Below are 12,498 nucleotides of genomic sequence, written 5' to 3' on the forward strand. Positions count from 1 at the left end.
TACAGAGTTCAAACAGAGGTAGGATTGGTTTGGTTCAGCAGTATTGTTCGGTATCTTTAGAAAACTTTAGTTTTACTCAAGCCTGAGAGTTGTTTGAACATGGGATTTCTACTTGCTGTGTGAAAGATGGAAAAATTATTCACAGGGAAGTGGCCTGGCTGGGATGGGAGGGTGAGGTATTGTTCCAGTTTAGGGGCACACCTGAGGGGACAGGTTTATAGACCCTGAGCTTTTTCAAGAGGGTAGAGGAGGTCTGAGGCATCATTGGAACAACCAGTCCCTGCCACCAAAGCAGAAATCTGTCAAGGGCTGGCACCCCTGCCATGGCCCCATGGGGAGTTTTGGTGGGTATGTACTGTCTCACGTGCAGTGGTTATTAAACCCAGTGGTTGTTTTCATAACTTGTCCTGAGAGTCTTAATTACTCTTGCTCCAAGCACACAACCGCCCTGCTTCCATGAAAGCTGGACAGAAAGCACCTGTTGGAGTCAGGCAGTTCACCTCCCTCCTGGCTTGGGATTACTCCTACTGTGCAATTCCTGGCTTTTATTTTACCCCAGAATAACTTCAAAAACTCTAAGCAGCACATCTTCTGCACCCTCCTCCACAAGCTTGGTCCTAAGGTCTGGGAGAGCACCCACCTCTTCTCTCCTCATTCAGAAGCTGGAATTAACCATCCTGTACCCTCTCGGCTCAAAAACTGATCTCACTTTGCATGTCAGTGGAGATTGTGTGAAAATATCTGTATGTGATTTGACTCTAAACCAGCATAAGATACCCATCATACAGAGATACTCTGCAGTCTGCAACTTAAACACAGCATGGGTGCAAGCAAATCAGAGATGCATCACAGACCCTTGTCATGCAAATGACACTGACATCCATGCACAGCCTTTCCTCAGGTTTCCTTCTCCAGCAGGAGGAATTTGAGCCTTCTTTTCCCCTCTGAGCACAGTGGTTCCCAGCAAAGGCACTGCCAAAGGGCAGAGACGCGGTGGGGTGGGGAGTGAACCTCTGCAGAGCATCCAGCTGTGCAGAGCCCTCCCAGGGGGCTGGCTCAGGTGTCATGTAGCAATACATCCCAAGGCTACTCTGGAATGTCTCAGATGGCTTTGCCCCGGCCCCCCTTGTAGATGTTTCCCAAGCCACTCCCCGATCTTGTAGTGACCAGAAACAGAAGTTGTCATCCTACACTGTAGAAAACTCTGACCAAAACCCACTATGCTGTGTAACCCAGAATGAGGCTCTGGTGCTCTCTGCAGAGCTTCTGCCAGCACTGAGTGGTGCCACAGTCCTTCTGCTCCATCATCAGCAGCTTCCAATTTCCTGCCTGGCCATCCCAACACACCTCATATCACTCATCCCACAGTCACACCAAGAAGAGCCAAACAGCAGCAGTCTCCCTGCAGAGCTACTCCAGGAGCTCCCAGGCATTGCATGCTGTGCTGCTGGGGGCACTGCATCCCAAAGCCATCAGCACATGGATCAGTACTGCTCCTTCTACCTGTTACAGGATGTGTGCTTCATTGTTTCTCTATTAGCTGAAAAATAGGGCAAGAGGAAGCTAACACCATTTTATTCTCAATATAAATTGTTTTGCAGTGCTGTTTTTGAGCCCAGGAATTTCCCCCAAACACAGAGGAATCCAGGAGCAGGTGAGGAAAGCACATCTGTGAGACAGGATGCTGAGTCAGCAGCCTGAGATCCCCATAATGGATGCCAGAGGAGACACAAGTATCCACGCCAGGCAGCAAGTGGGGAGAGATTCCTGCACACATCTCCAAAGTCCTCAGCCACTAGACCTATTTGGTGCTGGCAGATTTGCTGGTGGCAAAGCTGAGCAGATACAGGACCCGAAGCTGCTAGAAAGGGCACATCCTTGCTCAAAAAGGTCCAAAAACCTCTTTCACTCCTACAGCATAGGCCATGTCTTTGTTGTAGTGATGGTTGACCTTGGAGGATGGAAGGTTGACCTTGGAGAATGGAAATAGGAGGAAAAATTGATAGACACAAGGGCAGCTTGCTTTTCTTCTTGCCATGTGTGATTTTTTTATTTTTAGTCCATTTTTGTAGCAACCATTCCCCTACTGCTTCTATGCCATTAAAAAAAGGTCATTTTCTTTCTTCTTTTAGTCAGAGACCAAAAATATTCACCAAATTCTAAGAAGAAACTCACTGTACTGTTTGATAGGAACACATTATCTTTATTGTGAAGGGTCATGCTACCAGAGGTCCCTCTTCAAGGTAAAATGAATGTTTGATGCTGTCCTATTTGTTCCCAAGATGTGAAGACTTCAGTCAAGGCAGTCTCAAGTATAAGAAACCAGTCAAGACCTCAAGCCAGTCTCAGTATAAGAAACTGCTGAAAAATTGAAATATCTATCTAGATCTGGGGGATTGCTCACAAGCTCACATTTGAATCAAAATCAGTTCTTCCTCTCTCTTTCCCAGTATTAAAGCTGACTTTAAGGAAAGCCAAAAGCATAAAGTGAAATAAGAAGAAGCAGAGAAAACAGAGTCCTCACAAAGACCAGCAAAAGCAGAAGAATAAAAGTATTCATTCTGAAAGCCAGGTAGCCTTCATGCACCAGTTTTACACTCAGTCCCTTTTTAGATACCACAGCTGTTCACCGCCCACCTGAATATTATCCTCCCTCTCGATCTGGGGGACTTTTCACATCTTCCTCCCCAGGATGATTACATGACCTTCCATCGCTAGGACGAGCTGCCTTCCATTAGCCCAGTCTCTCCTCCCCTCCCTATCCTCAGAAATCTGGCAGAGACTGCTGAGTCCATCCTTTTCTCCAGAGCAAAGCTGTCCTCCAGAAAGTCTCTCTGCCTCACCTCAGGCATGTCCTGGAGGTACATGCCTGAAGCAGACTGAATTGTACCTCAGTTTAAAGCCTGACATAGCCTGAAGCAGACAACAAGAGCCATCTCCCTCCTATTTTTTACTCTAGATCATATATTGGTAAACTCCAGACATCCCTTATTATACTACTTTAAATCACAGTATTCAGGATTTTTTAGTTTATTGACTGCTGACACAAATTATTTGTATATTGTGACATTTTAGTCTCATTCCTCACTTCCCTGTGTTCAGAGCAGAGAAACAAAGGAAGGGGAGGGTGGAGTAATCTTACACTGTCTATTAAAAGTAGTGATGGAGCATTCAAACCAAAGCACATAGCAGTGGGAATCACAAGGCTGGAGAAAACAGCTGGATGTGTGTCTCCCATGACAATTTTTCCCCTTAATGCATAGTGAAGGAAAAGGGGCTCAGAATTCACACATCATGCAAACTATTGTTGAGAATGTACTAATGAGAATTAAATGCTGGTAGGTGCTCTCAGATGTCATCTGAGAAACTGAAGTGGTCAGTACCAGAAATAGGTTGCCAGCTGTCTCTGGTCATATTCTTTGTACAAGAATGCTAACAGTTTCCCCCTCCTATACACCCAGGGACAAACTCTGCCATCGTGTAAATCCATGCAAGCCTCCAGTTTCTCCAGGACTGCACAGCTGTAAAAGGAATCTCACAGTTTTATTAAAGGCTGAGAAAAAACATTTGGCAGTGCTGCCTGCTGTCAGCTACCACCTTTCTGGGAAGCTCTAGCAGCCGAGCCTGGCTAGCAGCATCTCATCCCCCACAGCACACTCAGCACATTCAGCACACTAGGAGGACAATATTTTAACTCCCCACACTGTGGGCAAAAGTGCCCCACACAGGGCAAAAGCGAGACAGGTGCCAGGCAACTTGAGTGTCAGGCAGGTAGTTTACTCGCAGTTGCATTATTCCCTGTGCCTGCCTCCCCCGGGGTGCTGCAGGCTTCTCCCCGTGCTGCACTGCAGCTCTGCTGTGCTTGGCTGCTGCATGAGGAAACCCATCTCGGTCTGGCAGAGTGCAAATCCCACTGCTGCCTTCTCCACAATGCCCAGCACAGTGCATGGAACTGTTTTGAGGCGCCCATCCTCAGGACCTTCACCCGCACAAATATGAGAAAGTTATTTCCAAAAGCCCCATTGTTCCCAGTGATGACAGCAACAGCTCAGTTCTCACTGTGGCAGGCTACATATTTAATTTTGGAAATAGACATGCTGTGATTGAAGGTTGGACACTATGTCTTGTTTCAAACTTACAAGTGTCTTCCAATGATTGTATCTCCAGTTTGAAAATTGCCTCACTGAAATATTTTCTGTGCTCAGCTTGGTCTCAATCCTTTTCTGTGTACCAAAGATAGAGGAATAATTTTCACTGTTCCTTTATGGTTAACAGTTACTGAAAAAAATTCCCCCTTCCTCTTCTGTAGTTTCACCAATTATTTCCGCTTCACACCACATTTCTAAATAATTTGCTGCCTATGAATATCCCCTTTCCCTCCACTGTTCCTTAATACCCAGACTTTTTTCAACTTGAGTAAGTAACCAAATTTCAGTGTCCTACATGTTGCCTCCATTGGGAAGAAAATGACGCAAACAAGAATTCCTTTTATTTTTTGCTGCAGTCCTATTTATTTAGAGACTTTACATAAGGTCCTCCTGCCCTAAACCCAGCAGGGTTCAAACCTCAGGGAGATGGTTTCTTTGCTCACTGATCAGTAATTATCCAATCCCCAAGGCCCCCCAAAGTGAGGCCCCCCCCCACAAGTGTGTCTCACCCTGCTCCCTTAGAGTCTTCCCCAGTCATCCATAGACCTTGACCCCTTCTCCACTAACTCCCCTCCAGTTTCCATCCCTTGTCTCATACAGACAGCTACCACCACAAAGGTTTGCCCACACAGGCTTCCTGGAAGGCCCCTTCCCCCCAGTCCAACTGGGATGTCAAGCTTCTTTAGAGCCCCCAGTGTTTTGACAATCTGTAAAGCAAAAGCTACTTCAATCTCACATTAAGCTTGAATTATATCCACAGAAGCAATGAGGTATCTCCCAGGTTATCAATTTTAAAAATATTCTCTGTATTTTTTTTCTCACCTCTCTGTCTTTACTGGATCTGTGACGAAGTTCTCAGTGCCTCAGTACTGATGGCAAAGGGGACAGCGTTACCATGGCTGGGTACAGCCCAACACACTGGATGCTGTGTCAGCTCCCCTGGAGTCAATCTGACATTTTTAAGGCAATGAAAGAAGTTTGTACTAGGCAAGCTGTGCACAATGAGCAGGAACCTTTTCTTCAATAATAACCTCTAACAAATGGGAATTGAAAAAACCGTTGCCATGTTCTTTTGAAGGTGGAAAAGGCTGCCTCCTAAAATTAAATTGCACAAAGCTGGACAAAGAAAGATAGCAAACCACGTGCCAGACAAACTGCCACTCAGTAAATACCTTACTTTCTAAATATAAAAACAACCTACTGCTTACACTGACAGTTCAGCACATAAGCAAGAAGGGAATGATGTATAACACCATATTGAGCTGAGCCTGCAGAAGCACACTCTTGTCTTAGTTACCTCTCTGTAATGATTTATGAAAGGGTGCTGGGGAGATTGGGTAAAACATGTCCAGAGAAGAGCAGCAGCACAGAGGTTGCTCAGCTGAACCACTTTTGTCCACAGGGGTTGTCCAAACTCACAGCTGTGAGTGGCCACCACCAGCAGCCAAGAGACTCCTACCCCTTGGCCTCTAAAGACAATCTGTTGCTTTTTTCCTTTATTCAACTGCTTAGAAACACCTTTAAAAATATGTGCAAGCCAATGCAATAGATTCTGATATGCTTGGCCACAAAGGTTTTCTCAAAATGTCTCCTGAAACTCATTTCTGGAGAAAAGTGAGACAGAAAATGTTCATCTTTTCTTACTCTTATCATCCCATTCAGTTCATTCAGCACTGCAGAGAGCCTTATTCAGTCCTAACAAAAGTTTTGTACAGGACACCCTACAGATTAAAATATTTCTTATTTTATTCCATGTCTCATGCAGGCAAAGAGAAAAAAAAAAGAAAAAGGAAGGGGAAAAAAGAAAAGAAAAAATGAGCATATATTTTTCTTACTCCTAGTTCTGTACTCTTTAGTTTCTCAACTGGCCAGACCCACCAGCTCACCATTGCTGCACTGAACTTCCCTTTCCTTTTTAAATTATAATAAGATCAATTCACTTATCTATGAAGTTATTTTTAGATCTAGTTAAAAAAATAAAAGTCCATTTGTAGGAGTTCTTTGTAGCCACATTTTATAAAAAAACAGCTTTCACAAAGACCGTGATTCACAATACTTAAGCTCACACATAAAATTCCATTTATTACCTAGAAGTTTACAGAATTTCATGCACTATTACTTGAAATTTAAAGCAAAAACTCAGATCTTGGGAAACTCTGAAGATCTCAGTTTTATGTTAACACAAAATCAAATCCTTTTCCTTAAGGGGATGAAATGGATTCTCTTTAGCCAGCAGTTCATGAACTGTAGATTTTACCCTCATGCTGCTCCACCACCATCATACTTTCTCCTCCTTCAGGTCTTCATAAATTTTCAAAGCTGCACCCTGAAACTCTAAGCACTAGAAGCATCATGATCAATTATCAGCTCCAGTATCTGCTGTGGCAGCTAAAATTGGGTTAAACTGGGAATCGCAGCTGAGAGTATGAAGTGAGCTGAGAGTAGTTCTACTTTTGAGTGTATGCCCTTAACAAAGGAAGGTAATACATGAAAGTAGATTTTACTTGGTGCTGAATTTTAACCTTATAAAAATTGACAGCTCACAAAACTGTAATTACAAAGGCTCCTAATTGTCCTGTTTTGTGTCCCTATGCCAACTGAACCCAAAAACACAGGTTACCATGAACAAGAAGGAAGCTGAACATGAAAGCTCTGACCATGCCTGCACTTCAATGACCATTTGTACAGACAGGTTCTGTCAGCACCAAGGTCCCATTGAATTCACATGGGTTTGAAGGGGGAAGAAACACAGCAGTTTTCTGAATATTCATCTCTAAATTCCAGGGAATTGCTGACATTTGACACAATGTAACATGGTAAATATGTTGAGAAGTTACTTTGATTAATTAGGTATCTCCCGCATTTTGTGTCTCAGCATTTCGTAACCTATCTGGGCTAGAAATATTTTAGTACATCAAGACATGTCATTTCAGGATCAGTTCTGTCAGAGCAGAAATGGAAAACCTGCAGCACTGACTTTCTAGAATCTTTTCTAGTGAAATAACCTGAAAAAAACAAGTTTGGTTTCACAGTTCCTTTCAGATGGATCCCCTGCCAGTATGAATTTCAAAAGCCTGCATCATGATTCGAACATGCTTCTATGCCAAGTGGTTTCCACTAAGTTAACAAACAGAAGTACTCAGCCCTGTGCTGCAAATCTATTCACATTCCAGAGGGCTTGAGTAAATGGGCACCGGGTGGTCATTCGCATACTCTGTCTAGCAAAACAATGTTCCCAGCTTACTTACACAGAGCAGAAGTGTTCTAGGAATTTCCAAGTGTGGTGTTCTTAGAAATAGTGACCTGCAGCCACTTCTCCTGAAAGCATAAGCCTTTCTGGTGGTTTGGGGACAGATACTCATTTGCACTGGAAAGGTCAAACAAGTTTGGGGTGAACAGATTCAGGAGAGCAATAGTGCTGCTCTTCCCCTGGGGAATATCTCACTGTTGTTAGCATACCTAACATCCTGGATGCAGGGTCACTCATATGAGGATGTCCCCAGATGTCCATAATTTTGTCCATCTAGGTGGAGGCTGTAGGTGAACAGGGGCAAAACCTAAAGAAATACCTTTAGTATCTATATGAACAATAGAAGATACTATCAAATGGAAAATATGAGAAACCAGACTCCATATGGAGCCGGCAGGAATGAGCTGTTTGTAGCACTGAGCCCTTAGTGTAACTCACACTATAGACATGCAAGTATGAGCTACATGCCCTCCCATTTTTACAACTAAAATCACATCAAAAATACTCACAAATTTTCTCTTTCCAGTCTGCCATAACAAGAATAACAAAACAATTTAACATTGTGTGACTCAGTGTTTCAGACCTCCTTGTGGCTTGCAGGGGCTTCCAAAGTCCCCTTTTGGGTTTCCCCATCTAAATACCCTCATGAAAGAAAATCGTATGAAAAACAAAACTTGCATGCATTACTTTCCATGAGCTCAGTCTTGTCTTACTGAAAATGTCTAACTTAAATATTGTCTTAATTTTATGTATCAAAAATACATTTTTCAGACAGTACTTTCCTCTTGAACTGTCTAGCTGAGCTAAAGTTTTCTCTCTGAAGATTCTGATTGCTATTGTTCTTCCACTGACAGCAAGTCAGGACTCCTATGCCTCTGAGATGGTGTTTTTTCATTTCAGGAGGTTTAAAATATTAAAAAATCCAGTGAGAAATAATTCTAGTTGTTATATAATGTCTTTAAAAGTATTTAATTGGTGTTTTTTTACATCTGCAGTTGGTGGTTTTGGATATAGCGTGTCAAGTTCAAAGGAATACACAACACTTTGAAATAACAATGACCTTTGTGTATATTTATAATTAAACTAGCTTATAGAGTAAATTGTATAGCTTCTCTTTAGATACAAAAGAAGAGAAACTCAGACCTTGCTGAAGCCAAGAACAAGACTCACAAATGGCATCAGGCAGTTATCCGTAATCTGTATCATAAAACCATAATTGGCCATCTCCATTAGGACTAAACTGAGAGGAATGTTGAAGGTCAGGATGAAGGTGTATTTGCAGCCTGCATAGTTTCTGTACACATTAATAGTCCTTCATGGGTATTATGTTCACATTTTTCAGAATGTATTTGTGATATTTTATTTGCTAAAGCCTGATCGGGTGGTTGCTGCTGTCTGAGCAGACAATTATGACAGTCCCAGCCATACCTAATCAACAAAATTAAAAAGAGTCTGAACTTGCCCAGTAAGCTGTACCTGGTCAGGAGCAGTGCTACCCACTGTGTATCATTCTCTATCTGTCTTAATAAGGACACCAGGAAATAGAGAAAAGAAAAATCTCTTCAGGAAGGGTGACAAATGCTGAACAAACGCAGTATCTAACAACAGCAGGACTGCACAGTTGTTTCCCCAGTTTGTCTTCTTTTCTGTCCCAGCAGGCGAGGAAGATGAGTTTGCAGAATGGCAACTACTCTAGCCACAGGGAATTTGCTTAGCTGAATCCTGACTCATGCTGCTCATCTTTCCTGGGGTTAGGAGCTCTGCTTTTGCTTATTCACTGCAGCAGCAAAGAAAATCAAAGCTGGTATATTAGACAAGACCCAATGTTATGCCCGGAAGCTATCGTAATGCTTGACTTTTGGGACCAAATCATCAGCCTAGGTAGGTAATTTTTGGTGGCTGAAAGAAAGGCAAGCAAAGGCTGCCCTAAGCAAAAGCTGATCTAAAGCCTATCTTCAAACCTGCAGGATCCTTTCCAGTGTCCCTGAGGTGCCCCCACTGCACTGTCACTGCTGAAGCTATTGGCTCTGCCTCTGACTCTGAAAGCAGCAGCCTTGACCACCTTGTTGGGCTGCAGCACTGCCCACCTCAGTGCCACAGGCCCAGGCTCACAGCTACTGCCTCCCCACTGCCTGCAAAGTGAAGTGAGCAAGTTTCTGCAGCACTACAGCAGTAAAGATCACATGAAGGGAAATTATATTTTGGCCTGTTTCTCTGAACTTTGCTTTTTAGCCATCTTTTCATGCAATTCAGACAGGTCAGTCCAAACACTGGCAGCTCAAAAACTCCAATAAAGCCAAGGCATGTGAAACAAAATAGAAAAAAATCCTCTAAAATTCCCCATGTCCAGTTTCCACAGTAAGTATGGACACTTTTTCAACTACTTCTTCTCAAATATGTCTTATCATGAACATAAATTAAAACCAAGCCTGCTGGCTGCAGAATAATTAACATACTAAAAGAATTTTTGCTTTCAGAGAGAGGATTTTGCTTCTGAAGGTCACTTTCTTCTGAAGGAGCCAAGAAGAACACACTCTGCAGCAAATGCAGGAATTTAGTCCTGTCAACCAAGCACTTCTAGGAAACCTTCTCTTCCTTTTGATGTGCTTAAATAATTGGGCACAATGCTCTAATACTTTAAAGCAGGAACAAGAAAGAGGATAAGGGTTCAATAATTGCATCTCATGGTATTAAAGGAACTTTGCTCATTGGAGCACCTTTATTTTTGATAACAGAGATGAGGCAAATCTGCAGTGCATAAAAAATGGGAAATGCTGTGCTCAGTTTTGCACCACACACAGTTCAAGAGGGAAGCATGAAACAGAGAATTTTAGCATAGAGAATTACCAAGATAGTCACAGCAAATGATCTGCAAGGGCATTACTGCTGCCTAAAGGACAGGGATGATGAGACCTGAGTCAAAATAGGAGCAGCAAATAAATCAAGAGGTAGCCAGTGGAATTCCAAGTCTGTGTAAATAAATAGTTACTTAGTGAGCTGAAGTGGGAGGGTCCAAGTGGCAGATCCACCACAGTTCTTCTGCTTCCACTCACTACCAAGTAGTTATTCATTTTATTGGTTGTTGTTTAAGTCATTTTTCCAATAATTTAGGGGTTTCAGCAGCAAGAGAGTTGGGGGTTTTGTTTCCAAAAATTAGAACATGAATTCAAGTGTTGGCTCATCTACTACTCTTTAAGTCCCCTTGCAATGATAAGATTTGTGCAGCTTAATTTCCTAAGCTTAATTTCCTAAATTGTTCTGTAAGTCACTCCCATCCATGTCTTCCCAGAACCTATGACCTCCTCAAGGAGGGAAAAAGTGGGCAGTTGCTTTTGGTTTTTACTTAGGAGTATAAAATACAAAGAAAAGAGGAGAAAAACTCATTGATCTGTGGGCTTGCCTGATAGCTGGCCTGAAAAAATAACAGTAAGGTATAAATTTTCCCATTTATCTTGATCAAGTAATACCTCTAAAAGAAAACCTCTTTTTTAAACCAGGTGCTAATTCTGAAATTCAGGGAGTTTTTGCTGAGAGAGAGAGGTCAGCTTTGGAATGGCTTTGGTCCTGCCCACCAGTGCCACCATTTGAGTGCATGGAGGCTGGGAGGGCTGGTCCTTCCTTGCTCCTCTGAATCAGTGAGCCACTACATCCCTCGTGTACAAGCCCTTACCCCCAACACCCCAGGAGGGGTGAGTCAAGGGGAGGGAGATTCCCCCATCAGGCACCTGCCTGCTGCTGCCCACAGAGACAAACAGCAGGTCCCAGCAACAGCAGCAGCAGTGGTGGAAGAAGCCCAAGGTTACCAAGTCATCCTACTTGAGATTTTTGACTTTTGGTTAGGCCAATCTAGAAGTAAACATATCTTATTTTCTTGTTATTTTCACCCTTTGTGGTGTTCACAATGTTGTTTTCATCCTATTTATTCCTACAGAAGGCTATAGCTCCAAAAATACATCCTAACTGGTTATTGGAGACAAAGCAGTGAAAAAGCACAACCTTAGCAATAGGAACACCTCTACAAAAATGATTGATTCATGTCTGTGACAAGGAGAACTGTGGAAGGGAGGAAAACTTAAAGGCTATCCCACCTCCTCTCACTATTAGGCCTGTATCAGTTGTACTGATCATGAAGATTTTGACTTCCTTCAAGCCAGGGCTTAGCCCTAAACTTACTTATGTGAAGACCAATTAGGAACAAATTGCCTGTATCTTAAGTAGCTGCCTGTGGTCAACTGGGAATTTTGCAAAAAAGGAGTACAGACATCTCCTGATGCCAGATGTGGCCCTTGCTCAGCAGACAGCTGTGCTGTCAGCACCACAGCCCATCACACACCTTGGCAGACCGGGCTCTGCAGCACCCACTCATGTCAACAGGCTGTTCAGTGCTCAGAATATGGAGGAAAAGTTTTCCAGCCCCAAAACAGACCCTCTTCTCTGGTCTGAGTCCCTTTAGCAACACTTACAGTATGGAACTGACCCTTGAGCTGGATCACTCATTAAAGGAGGGCAACACATGGTCTTCTAAAGTTGCTAAGAATTATCAGTTGGCTAGAAAGTGGAGAGACTGTGCTTGGGGGAAAAGGTGTAGCACACAGGCAGAAGAGAAGAAACAGAAACGTTTGTATTTCTGTTTTATTACATTTTCAGACTATGCTAATTTCTCCCTGGCAAACCCAGGAACTTTCTTGTCCCCCTGCTAAGACAAACCCTGTTTTCTATATATCTCTCTGCTGCCTCTCCCTCCTCTCCACAGGGACATGGCTTCCCTGTTTCAGAGACACTTTCCCTGCAGTGCAGACCAGTTCCTCAGCCTGTCTGAGTGAGCACTTTGCCTTGGTGAAAATTAACCCTGGAGCTGGGCAGCAGCAGCTGAGGGGAGTTTAAGAGGCATCTGCAGCAGGTGGGGAGGTAAGCACTTCTACTGTGCATCAGAAGCCTTGCATACCCGTGTAACAGCTGAATATGGTCTCCAAGACTACATCTCTGTGAACAAATCACATTTTCCATTAAGAAAGAAATGGGTGCTCAGCTGGACACTGCTTCATGAGCCGTGGAACAGTTACCTATTATCATAACTGAAAATATGACTACAAGTAATGC

The sequence above is a fragment of the Lonchura striata genome, chromosome 2 (genome assembly GCF_046129695.1).
Source record: "Lonchura striata isolate bLonStr1 chromosome 2, bLonStr1.mat, whole genome shotgun sequence".
Lineage (NCBI taxonomy): Eukaryota > Metazoa > Chordata > Aves > Passeriformes > Estrildidae > Lonchura > Lonchura striata.